The following is a 19,206-nucleotide window of genomic DNA, read 5'->3' as shown; positions in this document are numbered from 1 at the left end:
ACACCAATGCCTTAGCCAACCAATGGTGTTAGTCATGGTCTCAGGTGTAGCACTCTCTCCTCTGAGTCAGAAGGCTGTGTTCAGGTCTTAGTTTTTCTTTCATTTTACTATTTAATGTCAATTTATGTACAGCAGCGCTTTAAATTCTTGATGGGTACAGCATCACTCGAATCCTGTGCCCAATAGCCTTAGCAGGCAGGTTACTGCTGAACTTGGCATGCACCATACCACTGTTTCCATGAGCACGGGTCACTTTACCCCAAATGACACGGGTCTTGTTTGGTTTGCCACCAGGAGTGACAGTGTTGTTCTTTGCTTTGTAGATGTAGGCACATCTCTTGCCCAGGTAAAATTCTGTTTCATCACGGCAATAAACACCCTCAATCTTCAGGAGAGCAATGTGCTCTCTTTGGTTTCGAAGTCTGGAACTCCTTACAAGGCAATATGGAGTTAGGTGTGCTCACCAGCCTTGGAGGGGTAGCTGTAATTGTTTCTCAAACTGAAGTGGCTGTCTTCATTGGGGATGCCAAAGCACAAGACCTGCAGCCATGATGCTCTCTCCAACCACACGCACATCTCAGCGTCCGCTAAAAGTTTCTCATTAAGGTGGTGACGACCACATCATGTCTTTTGACGCAGCGTCTGCGCTTTTGTGGCATCTCTTACTTTGCAGAGTGCACCAATGGAGGGTTTGCCACACTGACCTTTCCAACGAATGAGGCCAAGTGAATCATGAGGTTTGAAGGTGCAAGGCCAAATGCTGAGATTGCTCTTGATGTCACTAGTTGTAAAGGCCTTTCAGTTCACTGGCATGGCAGCAAGGGACAGGAGGAATGTGGATGTGTCCCATTGTCTGTACCTTAATCATCCAGGAATGGATGTCACAGGCATAAATTCTGTGTCATGATTCTTCAGGGCATCCTCACATGGAAGCAGACCCTTATCTATCAATTCAGGTTCCTGCTGATCCTGCTCTTCATCATTTGATGAGCTCTCAGCCCCCTCCATGTCTCCCTCTGGCAAGGGATCACCCCTTTGAAGTGCCAGGTTGTGAACGGCATAACAGACCATGATTATGCAGGACACCTTCTGTGAAGAGTACTACAGAGCCCCACCTGAGCAGCCCAAACATTGGAAGTGTATCTTCAGGATGCCAATGGTCTGCTCGATGATGGATCATTTTGCCTTATGTGCTGCATTGTATCTCTCCCACGAGTGACTCAGAGGATGACGCACGGGTGTCATGAGCCATCATTTGAGTGGGTACCCCTTACCCCCAAGCAGCCAACCCTGTAAATGCTGAAGCCCTTTGAATATGTGAGGTACCTCGGAGTGACTCAGGATGTATAAGTCATGGGAACTCCCAGGGTACCTGGCACAAACATGCATGATGATCACACACCAGCTGAGCATTGATGGAGTGGAACCCTTTCCTGTTAATGAACATCAGGAGCTGCTGCCATGGAGCTCTCAATGCCACATGTGTGCAATCGATGGCACCCTGTACCAGGGAAGCCTGAGATAGCTGCAAACCCCAAAAATATAGCAACCTGGCTAATTCATTGAGTGTGAAGTTCACATACTGATGAGTCTTATGGTAGAAAGCATCTGTCGCCTCCCTGATACATTTATGCACTGAGGACTGTGAGATGCTGCATAGGTCCCCTGTGGATCCCTGGAATGACTCACAGGCAAAAATATTGAGCACAGCGCTGACCTTTAGGGTCACTGGCACGGGATATCCTCCCAGTCCATGGGACATTAGATCCTCCCACAGAATGTGGCAGATATGATCCACCACATCTCTTGACAAGCGCAGACATGCGCAGCATTGTCTATCATTCATCTTCAGACAGGAAAATCTTCTTCAGTAGACCCTTGGTCATGTGAGCCACCTCCAATGGGATGGATCTAGCCTCCTCATCCTCTGGGTGTTGATGGGGCTCCCCTGGGGCTGAGGCCGGGCCTCCTCTTGAAACTGGGCTAGGTCTGGAAAATGGTCAATCCCATTTGCCTGCTCTATCCCCATAGCCATGCAAGTTTATTTTCCTCAAGTACCTATCAAGTTTTCTTTTGAAATTATTGATCGTCTCTGCTCCACCACTCTCATAGGCAGCAAGTTCCAGATCATAACCACTCATTGTGTAAAAGGCTCTTCCTCACATCACCCTGTATCCCTTGCCCAAAACTGTAAATCTGTGTCCCATAGTTCTTCTACTTTCAGCTCATGTTGACAGCTTTTCTTTACCTACCTTATCTAAACACAGCATAATCTTGTAAACCTCTATTAAAATTCCCCTCAACCTCCTTTGCTCTAAGAAGAACAAACCCCAGCTTCTCCAACAAACCTTTTAGCTAAAATTCCCCATGGAACCATTCTGGTAAATCTCCTCTGCACCTTCTCAAGGGCCCTCACATGCCTCCGAAAGTGTGCTGCCCAGAACTGGATGGGATACTCTAGCTGCGGTATAACCAGAGCTATATAAACTTTCAGCATAACTTCCCTGTTTTTGTACTCAATACTTCCAATTATTAAGCATAAGAATATGAAACCCAATATGAAGTTCATATACTTTGCTAACTATTCTTTCAATATGTCCTGTCACATTCAAAGGTGTATGCACATGAACCACCCCTCCCCAGGTTCCTCTGTTGCAGACTCTTTAGAACTGTGCTTTTAAGTCTATATTGCCTCTCCTTGTTCCTTCTGCCAAAATACATCACCGCACACTTTTATGTATTAAAAGTTAAATTCCATCTGCCACTTGTCTGCCCATTCTGATAGCTATCTATGTCCTGTGCAGTTAATTGGTATGAACCTCACTATTTTCCATACTTACAAATTTGGTATTATTTACTCTGTATTGCAATGACCACGTAATTTATATATATCAAAAAAAGCGCTGGTCCTGGCACTGACTCTTGGAAAACACTACATTCTATTATGCTTCAGTCTGAAAGACAACCGTCTAACACGGCTCACTGATTTCTGTCCTTAAGCCAATTTTTATTCAAGCCAGCACTGACCTTTCTATTCTATTAACCTCAATTTTGTTAACTAGTCTTTTATGTGGTACTTTGTCAAATGCTTCCTTAAAATCCTTATAGACACCATCTGCAGCATTCCCTTCATCAACCTTCTCTGTTACTTTATCAAAAACTCAATTAGATTAGTCAAGCACAATTTTCTTTTTATAAATTTGTGCTACCTTTCCTTGATGAACTCAAAACTCTCCAAGTGCTGTCAATTTTTTCCCTGATAATTGTTTCTAAAACCTTACCAACCACTGATGATAAACTGACTGGCTTGTAGTTACTAAAAATGTTTTAATACACTTTCTTGAATAAGGCTGCCACATTTGCTGCCTCTCAATCCTCTGGCACCTCCACTGTGTCTTGGGGAGATTGTAAGATTAAGGCAAAGCTTTTGTAATATCCATCCCCACTCCCCTTAGCAACATAATATGCAACCCATCCAGACTTGGTGACTTATCCACTCCAAGCACAACCAGCCTTTCCAGTATATCCTGTTTATCAAATAAACAAGAGTAATATTTAAATTCCAAGGAGAGAATTCTGAAACTACTAATCAGCTTTTGAAGACAAAATTAATTTAAAAAAATCTGGGATATTAGTTAACTGTTATTATCTATGTAGTTCAGTCACAGCATTCCTCACTTCCGATAAACACCATTAAAGGCAAACTTTTTCAGCTTTCTACTATAGTGAAAATATACTTCAATTTGAATTACTCTCTGTTTGTGGCGAAACCTACTACAGTGAATAAAATCTTTTCACAGTAACCGTTAACAGGATGATTCACATTTCCTTCACATTCTAATCAATTAAAGTTGGGCAGAAAGGACAAACAGAAATGAGGCTCTGAGATGTGCCCCATCATTTCCTGTCCATTAATTTCTGTCTATAATAAACGAGCAATGCAACATGTCAATCATTTTTCACATAACTGGTAAGTGTTCTTTTCCAATACTTATATACAATTTCACTAGGATAATGAACAGTGGAAATCCTTTGTGACGTTCATTGTGCTTCCATCAAATAGCAATCACATAAACATTTCTCCTGCCCACCCCCTACATTAATCTTTAAAATGGACTGTCCATGTGAATTCTTATTGCAATAGAAAACATTCATTTGATGCTTTCTATGGAAAAAGTGCTCAGAATAGCAGGCTAAGTTTACAAGAAATGCTATATTTTTGATTGAGGGATTATTTGTGAAAGGGAAATCAAGTTTGACAAATTTGCTAGATTTCTTTGAGGATATAACAAACAGAGTTGACAAAGGGTAACCGGTAGATGTAGTGATTTTGGATTTCCAGAAGGCATTCGATAAGGTGCCACATAAAAGTTTATTGCACAAGATAAAAGCTCACCGTATTGGGGTGATGTATTAGCATGGACTGAGGATTGGCTAATACTCAGAAGACACAGAGTCGGGATTAATGGATCTTTATCAGGTTGGAAATACGTAACTAGTGGAGTGCCACAAGGATCAGTCCTATGGCCTCAATTATTTACTATCCATATTAATGATTTGGAGGAGGGGGCAGAGTGTAATATATCCAAATTTGCTGACGATACAAAAATAGGTGGGACGGCATGTTGTGATGAGGACATAAAGAACCTGCAAGGTAATATAGATAGGTTGACTGAGTGGGCAAAAACTTGGCAGGTGGAGTTTAATGTAGGAAAGTGTGAGATCATGCACTTTGGTAGGAAGAATCAAAAGGCAGACTATTATTTAAATAGAGAGAGACTCCAAAAAAGTGCAGCACAGAGGGATCTGGGTGCTCTTGTGCATGAAACACAAAAAATTAGCATGCAGGTACAGCAAGTAATTAAGGTGGCAAATGGAATTTTGGCCTGTATTGCTAGGGGGGTGGATTTTAAAAATAGAGAAGTCTTGTTGCAACTGTACAGGAGGTTGGTGAGGTCGCACCTGGAGTACTGTGTACAGTTTTGGTCCCCATACTTAAGGAAGGATATACTGGCATTGGAGACAGTTCAAAAGAGATTCACTAGGCTAATTCCTGGGATGAAGGGGTTGAATTATCAAGAACAGCTAAACAGGTTAGGCCTTTATTCATTAAAGTTTGGAAGAATGAGGGGTGATCTTATTGAAACATACAAGATTCTGAGGGGGCTTGACAGGGTAGATGTTGAGAAGATGTTTCCACTGGTGGGGAATCTTGAACTAGGGGACATAGTTACAGAATAAGCGGACACTCATTTGAAACTGAAATGTGAAGGAATTTCTTCTCTCAGAGGGTAGTGAATGTCTAGAATTCTCTACCCCAGAGAGTTGTGGAGGCTAGACCACTGAAAGTATTTAAAGAGGACGTAGATAGATTTTTGAAATGTCGGGGAGTTGAGGGCTATGAGCAGCAAGCATGAAAGAGGAGTTGAGGCCTGGGGCAGATCTGCCATGATTTTATTGAATGGCGGGGCAGGCTTGAGGGGCCAAATAGCCTACTCCTGCTCCTATTTCTTATGCTGTTATGGTCGAGCAATAATTACCAAATGTTTTTGGTTGAAGGACCCTTTTTCAAATTGGTTAGTAATCAAGGACCCTCAATTTAAATTATAATACTATATAACTAGCAGATACCTCCAAAACATTTGGGATCAGAATATTTTTATTGCAACAATACTTCTTTAAATACAGGAATTTTAATTATTCTTTCTCCAAACATTTTAACAGAATCAAATATTCTCACTTTGGAAACAGCTATGTAAATCTATCCATGTGTAAAAACAGGCCTGGGAATATAAACAGAAAGGGCTGGATTTTGCCATCTGGGCACAGGTATCAGCCAGTGGGGAGAAAAGAAATGGGCAGGACCCAATTCTGGTATTCTTGCACCCGTTATTTTTAAGGCTATGGGGTAAGGGTGTGGATCACGAGCCCTCATGCACCAATTCCAATGCTGAGGCTCCATTGCGGGGTGATGACTTCAGGCCCCCTGCTTCTGCAGGCTTCTGAAGGAGACATTCACAGCAGCTCAGCGGCGTCATAAACCATGGAGTTAGCCTGTTCTAGAGTCGGGAGCCTTTTGACAGGTAAGTTTAGAAGGCATTGCTAACTTCACAAGTTATAATATAATGTTGTATGATAAGTTAAGTATGTTTTTAAGTGATTTTTAATAGGGCTTTTATTTAGTAAAGGTAAGTGGCCATTAAATTAACCAACACTGTGAAAGTGGAAAAGTCTTCAGATGCATTAGGTTAATTCATGCAGCAGATAAAGTGCTCTTCTGCATTGAACAGTATTGAGATTCAGATTTCACTGTGTCAATTGCACTCTATGCTTTGATCTTTTTCACTGATTGCTTGATAGGTCAGCTATTGGTTCAGCCTTTGAAGCAGTGCAACAGATGGCCATCTGTTCCAGGCTTTAATGTATTCAGCTCTGAAAGCTTTGTTGACACTGTTGTGCAATGGAATCTTATTATGAATTCTTGGCTGAGCTCCAAACTCCACAAATGGATTTAGCTCAGCAGGGGTTGTTGATACAGCTGTAAAGGGCACTGTGAGCTTTGTTTTTAATGACATCTAAATGAGCTCCTAAGAGGATTATGGTTTTTGAAATGCTTTTTGAATGGCTGTTTGTTTGAATGGCTTAGGGGGATAAGAGGGGTGAGGGTGCCTAACACTCATGTACAAAAATGGACTGATGACCCTGCCAATGGAGGTGGGTCTTCCAATCTGCCCGCCTCGATATCTGCCCACCTTGGGCCTGCTTTGAGGCAGCGGCCCCGACTCCACCTGTCCCCACCATGAAAATAATGTGGGCAGGCACTACCAAGCAGGAGGCAGGATCATGATGTTGGGAAATCTGATTTCTGCTTTCCGCCTCAAAGTGGAAAATCCAGCCCAAAGAGTCTGGCCTTGTGACTTGTTTATAGTCATAGCATATGCAAGACTAATTGGAACTTTTTTCTCCTGAGATGAAACAGCAAGTCTACATCTGATGGGCTCAACATTAATCAAGGAATAAACATTCTATCTCCTTGAAATCTGCCTATTATAATTTTAGCATTTATCATCAAAGAAAACAGCTTCCTAATAACCAATCTTGTTCCTTGACAAAGTCCCTGTTTAGTATCATATTTCGTAGCAACATTATAACTGTTCCTACTTGGAGTTTAAGTTTGTGTGGTCGCATGCCCATTGCAGTTAGACTGTGTAGAAACTCTGGAGGGTCTTGACTGTTATCATCTTCCTTGTCTATGGAATCAATGCTGATGTATTCTTTTAATTCACCACAGAGCTTTTCTAAAATGTTTTCATTCAAATCCAGTAAATCTTCATTTTTAGCACAAAGAATAACTTTCAAATAATAAGTTATAACAATAATTGTCCTCACCATTTTGCACACTTTACCAATTTCATCATCTCGTCCATCTCTCATGCCATCGTCCCATCCCATCCCCATCCAAGATGCCAACCTTCCAATGCTATCCCTCTCATGCCATCCCTATCCCATTCCTTCCATCCTTTCCATGCCATCCCAATCCAACTCTTGCCATCCCCAGCCCTCCCATCAATCCTGTTCCATGGGCGGAATCATCCTAGATTTTCATCACGTGTGGTAGCGGGTGGGAAAAAGGACGGTTTACCCGCTGGCCATAATGGCGGTTTTTTGCACAATATCGTCCCAATCCCACCCCATTAAACATGCATTCCTGGGAAACACGCCATTTCACTGGCGGGCAGCCTCCACTTCACCCACCACGTCATCACCAGGCCACTTCCTCGTGCTGGGCACCATATTTAAAGTGCAGCTGTGTGCACACGTCTCAGTGCTTCCAGCCCAGGACTGCTGCACAGAAGGCATGGCCTAAAAGATAAGAAGACTGCAGCCCCCCGATTCAGTGACGCATCCCTGGGATGCTTACTGGATACTGTTGGAGCCTGCCTCAATGTCCTCTACCCCCGCTCTGGCTGCAGGAGGCCCATGGGAGGCGGTGGCTGTGGTGGTCAGTGCCATCATCCAGTGCATATAGAGGATGAATGATCTCATCCGTGCCGCCAGAGTAAGGCAACCATCTCATCACTTTAAACTTACACACTCAAGCCCATCACACATTCACTGGCATCTCACTCACTGCCAGCTCAAAGGACATCATCGCTCACTCTCTCACACATTTCCTCACATCTCCATCTGGCCTCATCTCCTCTGGAGACTGCCTCCTCAGCTCTCACCCTCTTGAGGCCACTTGCACAGGTCAACATGTGTCACCATACACATCCTGGGATACCCCCCTTCCCCAGTAATGCCCTGCAGCCTCTTCCCTTGCCCGAGGCCACTTCTCCCCCTTCCCCCAAACAAGCCATAGTCCTGCAGCCATTGAAAAGCCACCCTGCTTTACGGCTGGTCTCGTAAGCAGAGACCTGCCCATGAGCCCCCTAAAAGTGATGTGGTGCTATCTGCGAAGTCTGGCACTGATGACTGCAAGTACTACCTGAAGCAAGGTAAGCAAACAAGCCTCAAAGTCCCAAGTGGAGTGCAGCTTGCCAGGTGCACGTCGCTTATGTTCAGTTGTGAAATACATCGATGTATTAGGATATGCAGATGTGTTACAATGAGGTTCCTGACGTCTGACGGTGGGAAACGCGGCCTGCCATTGACAGGCAGAGCAGACGATTGCAAACTGGTTTCATGACATCGTGAAACCGATTTTTTGGCCTTCCCGCCATGTTGTCCGCTTACGCCTGCCATGACGCCTGATGCCAGCGGTCACGGAAAATTCTGTCCCATCCCTCACAGAAACAATTTCCACAGCCCATGTAACCTTTTTTTGGGCTCCCCTGCTGTCTTTAGTCTCCACTAACCACCACCCCCAATCATCACCGCACTCCGCCACCACCTGCAGGCACCAACCTTTGGAAGCCACATGTGCATCATGCACTCCAGTACTCCACACGTCCCATGTGCCTCCCCGTGTGCTAGGTCCTACACACCATATAAAAATCCTGGAACTCTCTCCCTAACAGCACTGTGGATGTAGCTACACTACATGGACTGCAGCGGTTCAAGAAAGCAGCTCACTACCACCTTCTCACAGTCAATTAGGGATGGGCAATAAATGCTGGCCTATCCAGTGACACCCACATCCCGTGAACGAATAAAAAAAATAAACCTGCCGACAGATGCCCTGGTTTAAACTGGCCAATCAAAAGAATGCAAACAGACAGAAATTGGGTATTATTATTGTGGATGCTCATAATACAGAAGTGCAGCATGTATAGAGTGCCTTAGTAATGCTTTTAAGAAAACAGGTAATTACTTAAAGTAGCTATTTGAAGACAATTTCACTGGTGTAAATAGGGAGAGCGTAGAAGAGGTTTACAAGAATGGTTCCATGGATGAGAAACTTCAGCTATGAGGATAGTTTGGAGAGGCTGGGACTGTTCTCCTTGGAGAGAAGAAGGCTAAGATGAGATTTGATAGAGATGTCCAAAATCATGAGGGACCTGGACAGAGGAGATAGGGAGAAACTGTTCCCTCTTGTAAAAGGATCAAGAAAGAGAGGGCGCAGATTTAAAGTGATTTGCAAAAGAAGCAAATGTGATGTGAGAAAAAACTTGTTCATACGAGTGGTTCGGGTTTGGAATGCACAGCCTGGAAGTGTAGTGGAGACAGGTTCAATTGGGGCATTCAGGAGGGCATTAGATGATTACTTGAATAGAAACAATGTGCAGGGGTATGGGGAAAAGGCAGGGCAATGGCACTAGGTCATAATGCTCATTTGGGGAGCTGGTGCAGACACGATGGGCCGAATAGCCTCCTTCTGTGCCATTAAAATTCTGTGGTTCTGTAATGAGACAGAGTTGCCAAACCAGAAATGAAGGATAAATTTGACTCCACTAACATTCTACTGCATGCCTATTGAATTGCTTTTAAAGTGGTTAAAGATTGCTTGTTAATGGAATACATAACAACTCAGGTTACAGATCACATACAAACAGCTATTGGTCAAATCAGTATTAGCAACAGTTGTACCATATTTAGAAGCTCAACGGGCTCCAAGTAGGTTACTGTTTTATTTCAAATAAAGTCTTGCCACAACAGATGAGTTTTCTTCTTTCCAATTCTAGAGTGCTCACCCGAACCTGACGTTTTTGGGAAGATTTTAAACCTGTGCCAAACCAGCCCAGTTTCTCAGTGTTATATGATCATGCAAGGAATCTACATTATTGCAACAAGGCAGAAGATTTATATCAATCCAACTGACAGTTTTTTCCAGGATTACAGGAATGAAACCAACTAGAGATTAATATAAACAGGAAATGCTGGAATTACTCAGCAGCTCAGGCAGCATTATAATGGCAAAAAATTGGTGGAAAAACCCAGCAGGTCTGACAGCATCTGTGGAGAGAAAGACAGAGTTAATGTTTCCGGTCTGTGGGCTCGAAACCTTAACTCTGTCTTCCTCTCCACAGATGCTTTCAGATCTGCTGAGTTTTTCCAGCAATTTTTGTTTTTGTTTCAGATTTCCAGCATCCGCAGTATTTTACTTTTAGCATTATAATGGCACTTGCTCAATGCGTGAGTCCAAATTGAATGCAACCGAGTGTCACAGCAGCTGGTCTCCCACCTCCCCTCCCCTCCTGCTGAAAGTAAATGTGAGACTCACTGCTGAAAACTATGATAACTGAGGCGTCCATTACCATGAAGAAGGCTGAGCTTTCAGATGCTTCAGGGAGGGGCATATTGTCAGCTACTCATGCAGGACTAACACTAACTACCGTTAATTTTTACAAAGCAGGTGGCTTACCTACTTTTCTTATCTCTCTTCTCCTTGTGTTTTTTCTCACTCTGTCACCTACTAGAGTTGATTTTACAGACCCCCTGCAAAGGCTCCATGGACCCCAGTTTGAGAATCACTGTGTTAAGGAGTAAAATGTTTTTCCACTTTTGAAACTCACTGTTAACATTGTCAGATCATGTGTAGATGAATTGGCTGCAAGCAAGGTGCTCAGTTAATGATGCGAAATTGGCACGATTTAAGGACAAAACCAGAAAGAAGTAATGCAAGAGTGAAGGCATCTTGTACTTTTCTGACAGCAGTTGATTCAGAAACTCTCCAACGGGGAGATACTGACTAAGGTTGCTTATACTATGGTTCACATCAAGGCAAGATAGACAGTGGGGCTAATTGGAAAGAGACATGAGAGTAGATCTGTGGCTTAGGTGATAGCAATCTTGCCTTTCAGTCAGAAAACTGGAATTCAAGTTTCACTTCAGAGATTGGTGCACAAAATCCAGGCTGACACTTCAGTGCAATGCTGAGGGAGTGCTGCACAGTCAGAAGTGAAGCTTTGCAAGTGAGACATTAAACTGGAGCTCCATTCTCCCTCCCAAATTCATATGGCAATATTTCAAAAGTGGGCAAGGGACTTCTCCCCAGTGTCTTTGCCAATATTTATCCCTCCACCAACATCACTAAAGCAGATTATTGGGCCACATTTCTTTTTGTGGGCCATTGCTGTGCACAAATTAGCTGTCGTGTTTCCTGCATTACATAAGAGCATACAAATTAGGAACAGGAGTAGGACATTTGGCCCCTGGAGCCTACACGTCATTTGATAAGATCATGGCTGATCTGATTTTTGCCTCTGCTCCATTTTCCTGTCTACCCCTATACCCTTTGACTCCTTTGTCAGTCAAGAATCTATCTAAATCAGCCTTAAAAATATTCAGTGACTGTGCCTCCACTGCCCTCTGGGGAAGAGAATTCCTCATCTCAAATATCTCCTCATTTCTGTCTTAAATGAGAGATCCCTATTTTTAATCTTTGTCTCCTAGTTCTAGTCTCTCCTACAAAGGAAAACATCCTTTCAGCCTCCACCCTGTCAAGTCCCCGCAGGATCTCATTTGCTTCAGTAATATCACCTCTCATTCATCTAAACTCCAATGGATACAAGCCCAGCCTGTCCAACCTTTCCTCATAAGACAACCCCTTCATCCCAGGAATCAGGAGAGTGAACCTTCTCAACACTGCTTCTAATGCAATTATATCCTTTCTTAAATAAGGAGGCCAAAACTGTACACAGTACTCCAGATATGGTCTCACAAATGCCATGTGTAACTGTGGCAAAACTTACCTACTTTTAAATTCCATTCCCCTTGCAATAAATGACAACATTCCATTTACCTTTCTAATCACTTGCTGTACTTGCACACTAATGTTTTGTGATTCATGTAACAGAACACCCAAGTCCCTCTGTACAACAGAGCTCTGCAATCTCTCTCCATTTAAAAATAGTATTCTGCTTTTCTATTCCTCCTGCCAAAATAGACAAGTTCATATTTTCCCACATTTTCCTCCAGCTGCCAAATTTTTGTCCACTCACTTAACCTATCTATGTCCCTATGCAGACTCCTTATGTCCTCTTTGCAACTTATTCTCCTACCTTTGTGTCATCAGCAAATTTAGCAACCATACATTCAGTCCCTTCCTTCAAGTCATTGATTTAGATTGTAAATTGTTAAGGGCCCAGCACTGATCACTGTGGCACACCACTGATTACATCCTGCCAGAGTGAAAATGACATATTTATCTCTATTCTGTTTCCTTTGAGCGGACAAATCCACTATCCATGCTAATGTGTTATCCCTTACACCACAAGTTCTTATTCTGTGTAATAACCTTTGATGTGGCACCTTGTCAATGCTTTCTGGAAGTCCAAGGACACCACATCTACAGGTTCCCCTTTATCCATGTTGCTCATTACTTCCTCAAAGAACACAAATAAATTAGTCAAACATGATTTCCCTTTCACAAAACCATGTCGACTCTGCCTGATTGCATTAAGATTTTCTAAATGCCCTGCTATAACCGCCTTAATAATAGATTCTAGCATTTTCCCATTGACAAATGTTGGACTAACAGTCCTGTAGTTTTTTGCTTTTTGTGAAATTTGTGAATTTTTATTATTTTTTTTTAGACATTATTTTGCTGTTTTTTTATCCTGTCCAATCTTCTGACCTGCCAATAATCTTCTTGGAATTTTACACTTTTTCTTTCAATTTGATACTGTCTTTAACTTCCTTAGTTAGCCATGAATGATGCATTCTTCTCACTGGAATGCAAATTTGCTGAGTGTTATGAAATATGTCCCTAAATGTCTTCCACTGCACCTCTACTGACCTATCTCTTAACTTAATCATGGAAATTAGCTGTGCTTTTGCAAATAATCACCATGAACCTGCCTTCTAATAAAAACTCAAGAACAAGAAGTATTTAAAATTAGGAGACCTTAATTAATATTTAAATTAGTCAAACTAATTCATTAAAATAAAAATAAACAAATTGAATTAATTAAATAAAACTTTAATTAATTAACCGCATAAAACATGGTTAGATGGAGGTGGCAGTGCAAGTGGAGTGCCAGATCTGCAGTATGTGAGAGTTTGTGGAGAGTTATTTTTTAGTTATTCATTCAAGGGATGCGGGTATAGCTGGTTAAGCCAGCATTTATTACCCATCCCTAATTGCCCTTGAAAAGGTGGTGGTGAACTGCATTCTTGAACCATTGCAGACCTTGTGTTGTAGGAACACTCAAAGTGCTGTTTGGAAGGAAGTTCCAGGTTCTTGAACCAGCGACAGTGAAGAGGGTCTCAGGAGTGAGAGGAAGCTGCAAGAAATATCGAGTTTGTTGCTCAATATAGATCTTTCATGCCAACATCAATAAAAAGCAACACTTGAGATGCTACAATCTCGATTCAGCATTCCTTAAAATGACCTGATGCGTTATCATTTGTGATGGTGTATACATGTTGTACCTCATTCTCAGGAAGAGACTCCTCTAGTTGTCAAACTGATGAAGTCCTCTTCTTAGACAACCTGCACAGCTTTGCAAAATGATTCCACTTTAAGCATAGATACACTTTTCCCCTAGAGCTGGCCATGACATTGTGAATCAATGAGTACTTCCAAAATTTGGGTAAGGTTTTGAAGGTGTCTGACTGTTTTAGGGCATGTGTTGATGAGATGGCTAAGGTCTCTTTTTCCGTAATCTTGCACTTAAGCTGGTTTCAACCCTGGTGCATTTCTATTTAACTTCTTCCAAACCAAAACAGCAGATTTGATTTGGTCTCCAAGGTCATGGCTTTTTCCAAAGCTAAATCATTATCCTCCTTGAGGAGGACATTCTTTGATTTGTGAAATTGAAATATTTTCAATTAATTGTGTACAAATTAGTTTGTTGGTTACTGTACCAAATTTGAATGTAGGAACCAATTGCTGCAATGCTGCCACTTACAGTTTTATGTACTCACTATTTCCCTGGCAGAATGTACATCATTCGATCATCACACTTTTCTTTGGCCTGAAGTACTTTTCAAGAACACTTACCCCGCCGTATCAAAAAAGATATGTCTTCTCCGAGCAGCTAGGATATTTGCTGGCCTTCTGCTCCGGGACAATGTGCGAGTATTGCCTTCTTGGGAATTGCTGCTACATCCGAATGTCCATTCCTGTGGCAAGCAAGTAGGTCTTGAACCCCAAAATTCATCAATTCCACTGCATAGGTGGGTCTTCCGGTGAAGAAAGAAAAGAGAAGCTGGGCCTGATAAAGTTATATTTTTCTCAATCCATCCATCATCGTTTTCAATTTGTTGTATGTTTTATATCTCAGGACTATGCAGAGATGAGTCTAGTTTCTATGTATGGTTTTATTTCTTCTTTATGTCTTCTGCATGCTTCAGCTCTGGCTTCTAGCTCTTTCTACAGTTTGTTTGCTTTTCCCTGAATCCCCAACCAGGCTTAGTTAATCAAGCGCAGTGAGCATCAATAGACTCCCATAATCAACCATAGTCCAAGCCTGACAATAGTAGCAGGAAAAATGCTAGAATCTGTTATTAGGATATCAGGGCACTCGGAAAATCACACTATGATTAGATAGGCCAACATGGTTTTACAAAAGGGTAGATGGTGAGAGACTGTTATCCCTGACTGGAGAGTCTAGAACAAGGCATCATACTATCAGGATAAAGATTCAACCATTTAAAACTAATTGAGACAAGGAAAAATCTCTTCATTCAGAGAGTTGTGAATCTTTGGAATTTTCTACTCCGGACGGCTGCAGATGCTCAGACAATCAGTATATTCAAGATGGAGAATAATAGATTTTTGGACAGTAATGGAATCAAAAGATATGGGGATAAGATGGGAGAGTGGAGTTGATTTAGAAATTCAGCCATAATTTATTGAACAAGCAGAGAAGGCTCAAGGGGCACATGGCCTACCCCTGCTCCTAAATCCTGCGTTTCTTACTGCCTTGGTGATGAAGAAACGAAATGTAGACTCAACATTAGTTTTCTATTATAACAGAGTATAAAGAAGATAAGTGGATGAAAAAGAGAGATTGAAAAATATGGTCAATGATGCTGAGAATGTGAAAACAGTTGAGGGTATAAATGAGAACTTTTATGTCAAGAAAGAGATGAAATGATTCAATGTGCAAACTGGGAAATTTTCAAAGATGTCTGCTGAAGAAAAGATGCATTATGGGATGTGAAATAGAAGATATGCAAGTCTAGTCCTGAATATATACTTCTAAATGGTCTTTAGAACTGACTCATCTCAAAGTCACCAAAGCAGAGGTTGGATTATTCCGGAATGCTTTGCTCAAGATGAATATTGGGAATCAGCTACTAAATGACCAAAACTGCATGCAGTTACAGAATGTGCTACAGTTAGAAGACTTTTAATGACAGGGCATTTGTGCCATTTGTCTGAAGGCCAGTACTCTTGAGTAAAAGATAAGTGGGTCCCAGCTAGGAAAAAAAAATCACATGAAGACCAAGGATGAGGTGGACAGTGTACAGGAAGACCTCCATGGAAAAGTGACAAAAATAAGGACACATCCTTGAGTGAGATTGCCAATTCAGGGTCAAAGAAGAGGTAATTAAGCATTGTGGATAGGCACAGGTGTAAAAAATAGGTTGAGACTGCCCAAACTCATTTCTCAGGAATCTTCGAATAGCTGTGAAAGCAACTGTTAACTCCTTAATCTAGACCATCTTGAACATGTGTCCTAGAGGTAAAGGGATATTCTTTGACTACTGCAATACATGTTCAAAGCCATGACTATAAAATAAAAATAAAAATACAAAGTGCATTATTGCAGAAGAAACCAGGTCTCATACAAGCAATATTTTACTACGTATTTGATATTTTGAAGGAGAAGCCAGATTTTATCTCCAAAAGATACATACATGATTGACCACACATTTAGTGCTGAATGAAGGACACAGAAGAATAAAATATTATTGCAAAGCCATGCTTTATATCGAAAATGACTATGTATTTACTGGCTGAAAACCACTGACTTTTAAAAAGACTGAAACAACTTCTAGTAACTTGAAACAGCAGTTTCTGAGATGGCTGAACATTTGCATCACTGTACATTACAAATTCCAAAACCACTAAGTGTAGTCAGCTTTTCTAGGAAAACCCCATCACAGACAGTAACCCTGGAGAAGTGTGAAGGAGCCACATCTCCTAACCCATTCAGTGAGCATCCAGAAAGCACCTGGGTGGGGAACAAGCATTAGATATACTTACTTCAGACAAATAACTCTGGCTGAGAAAGGAATTCAGCCAACCATGATTTAATCAATTTGAAACCATGCACCTGGAATCCACTAGCCATAACCATATTTGGGTAACTATTCAGCTGGTGAGAGAGGATTATGTGACAAGCCAGCTAACTTTATTTTGTGTTTAAGAAACTTTTTCTTACAGACTGCAGATCAGAACATAAAAGCCAGAGAACAGAAGATCCCTGAGTGGACACTCTTTCCGTCTCTCTCCACCATCCCGTAAGCTCAAGCCCTGTCCATTGTTTGACCATTCACACACTGCAGGCAGAGCTCTTCTTTAAATCAACTCAACAGCTGCTGTCTCCAGAAGATAAATTGTCTGTCAACATATTTAAATCGTCTCGACATTGGATCCAGAGGGACTACCAACCTCAGCTTGAAACCATCCAAGTCATCAATTTACAAGACCCATATATATACTGGAGTTTAAAAAGACTACTTAATCTATTCTTCCCACTCTGTAACTTAGTGGGGTGTGTGTTTGTGTGTGTGTGTGTGTGTATGTGTGTGTGCGTGTGTGTGTGTGAAAGTTGTAGCCTTTTTATTATTTTTATTTAGACTGGGTTAAGTACAATAAATATTATCCTAGTTTCTTCTTAAAAACTCAAGGAAACCTGACCGTGTGTGTCCTTTACAGTCACAGCACTTAAACAGTTCAGCACTCACTGAATTGGCAAGCATTAATAAAAACTGTCGCAGTCAAACGAGAAGTGGGAAAAGAGGGGAGCCATTGTACCTCTCCTCACCCGATTGCAATAACATACAGAAATTGAGTCATGTAATTGTGGTCATGGGGACGAATGTAAATCTGGGCCTGAAACTGAACTGGTTCAAAGGTAAACAACTTCTTTTCTCCTAAAACAAATAACTACTTTAGTGGTCCTGGTCTGGCCTTTAACTATATGAGAGGCTATTTGTTCATCTACTTTATACTCTGAATAAAAGAGACAATTGCCATCTTATATTGGACTTGGGAATGAACCTCTGTCACAGGACTAACGTTCAGGGCCTAAACAGGATTTGTTAACAGTGAGTTTTGGATATTCAAATGAGAAGTCTGCATCAGAAAAGGTCATAAATCTTTGAGAAAGCAAAATTTTTAAAAAAGCTGGGTAATACTCCAGTAAGTAGAGGTCAAGACTATGGGTGGGATTTTCCGGCCCTGCCCTCTGTCAGGACCGTCCAGTCCCACTGAAAGTCAATGAACTTGTGGCTGTCCTGCGGGACTCCCCACGGCGGGTCCCGCCTTGGCTGGGCCGGAGAATCCCAGCCTACAATTCTAAAATATGATTTCAATCCACTAATTCTACCAATGTTTCGTAATGTTTATGGTTCCTTTAGCTGGTACAATAGAAGACCAGCAACAAATGCAAACTGCTGCATCATAACTGATGAACAAGAGGACCATGCAAACTGGTTCTCTTGCATCATTGGAATCTGTTGGTATGCTGAGGATGCAGTCACAACCTGACGCAGGGTGGCGGGCATGGATAGGATGGGAGTGAGCCGGCATTAATGTGGACACGAAGCAAACTTGAGTCCAGGGGTTTGGAGATTTTTGCATTAACTGGTGCAGGGCTACAGGAATTCTCCCTCTGGCTTCACATTCAAGCAAGTAAAGATTGGCGCCACCCAGCAATCTCTTTAACACCCCTTGGTTTGGTTGATCTACATCTGAGAAATCTGACCGTGGATTACATGACACATGCTGCAGTCAGACTTTAAACCATTTTGGGAAGGGGCCTGAAATTGGGGTTAGGTTTCCTAATTTGCACAGGTAATGGGCTTGGCACATGCCTTAGGTGGGTGATCTGGATGACTACAGGGCACCCTGACCTATATAGCATGCAGAGAGCACCCAGTGCCATAATGTGCGCATGCGCACACTATACTAGACACATCAGTGTCTGTTTCACATTTAGAACCCTTTGCCGAGTCCATCAGGAAGGATCCGGGCATAAGAGGAGTGACGATCCCAGGCAGTGGAGGCACTCAGGTAAAAGCCTCCCTGTACATGGACGACGTCGCCGTCTTCTGCTCGGATCCGCTGTCGGTGCGCAGACTGATGCACGTCTGCGACCAGTTCGAACTGGCCTCGGGAGCCAAGGTAAATCGTGGGAAGAGCGAGGCCATGTTCTTTGGGAACTGGGCTGACCGATCCTTTGTCCCCTTCACTGTCAGGGCTGACGGCCTGAAGGTGCTGGGGATATGGTTCGGAGGGACCGGGGCATGCGTTAGAAACTGGAAGGAGCGAGTGGCTATGGTGAAAAGGAAACTGGGCATGTGGGAGCGACGCTCCCTCTCCATTGCGGGTAAGAACCTGGTCATCAGGTGTGAGGTACTCTCGATGTTGCTGTACGTGGCGCAGGTCTGGCCCATTCCACACTCCTGCGCGATGGCGATCACTCGAGCCATCTTCCGCTTTATCTGGAGGTCGAAAATGGATCGTGTCTGCAGGGACGCGATGTACAAGCCTCTAGATAAAGGGGGAAAAAACGTGCCCAACATCGCCCTCATACTGATGGCCACCTTTGTGTGTGGCTGCATCAAGCGGTGCGTAGACCCTCA

General features: G+C 42.5%; 1 protein-coding gene and 1 pseudogene across 3 annotated transcripts in view; both read right to left on the bottom strand.

The window, feature by feature from the left end:
* Nucleotides 1-19,206, bottom strand: part of prkn (parkin RBR E3 ubiquitin protein ligase) — a 1,436,175-nt gene that overhangs the window by 127,882 nt on the left and 1,289,087 nt on the right. The gene's annotated exons all lie outside the window — the stretch shown is intronic.
* Nucleotides 107-2,141, bottom strand: LOC144689997 (large ribosomal subunit protein eL33 pseudogene; annotated as a pseudogene).

The sequence above is a fragment of the Cetorhinus maximus genome, chromosome 14 (genome assembly GCF_964194155.1).
Source record: "Cetorhinus maximus chromosome 14, sCetMax3.hap1.1, whole genome shotgun sequence".
Classification (NCBI taxonomy): Eukaryota; Metazoa; Chordata; class Chondrichthyes; order Lamniformes; family Cetorhinidae; genus Cetorhinus; species Cetorhinus maximus.
This window is presented reverse-complemented; position numbering and strand designations above follow the sequence as displayed.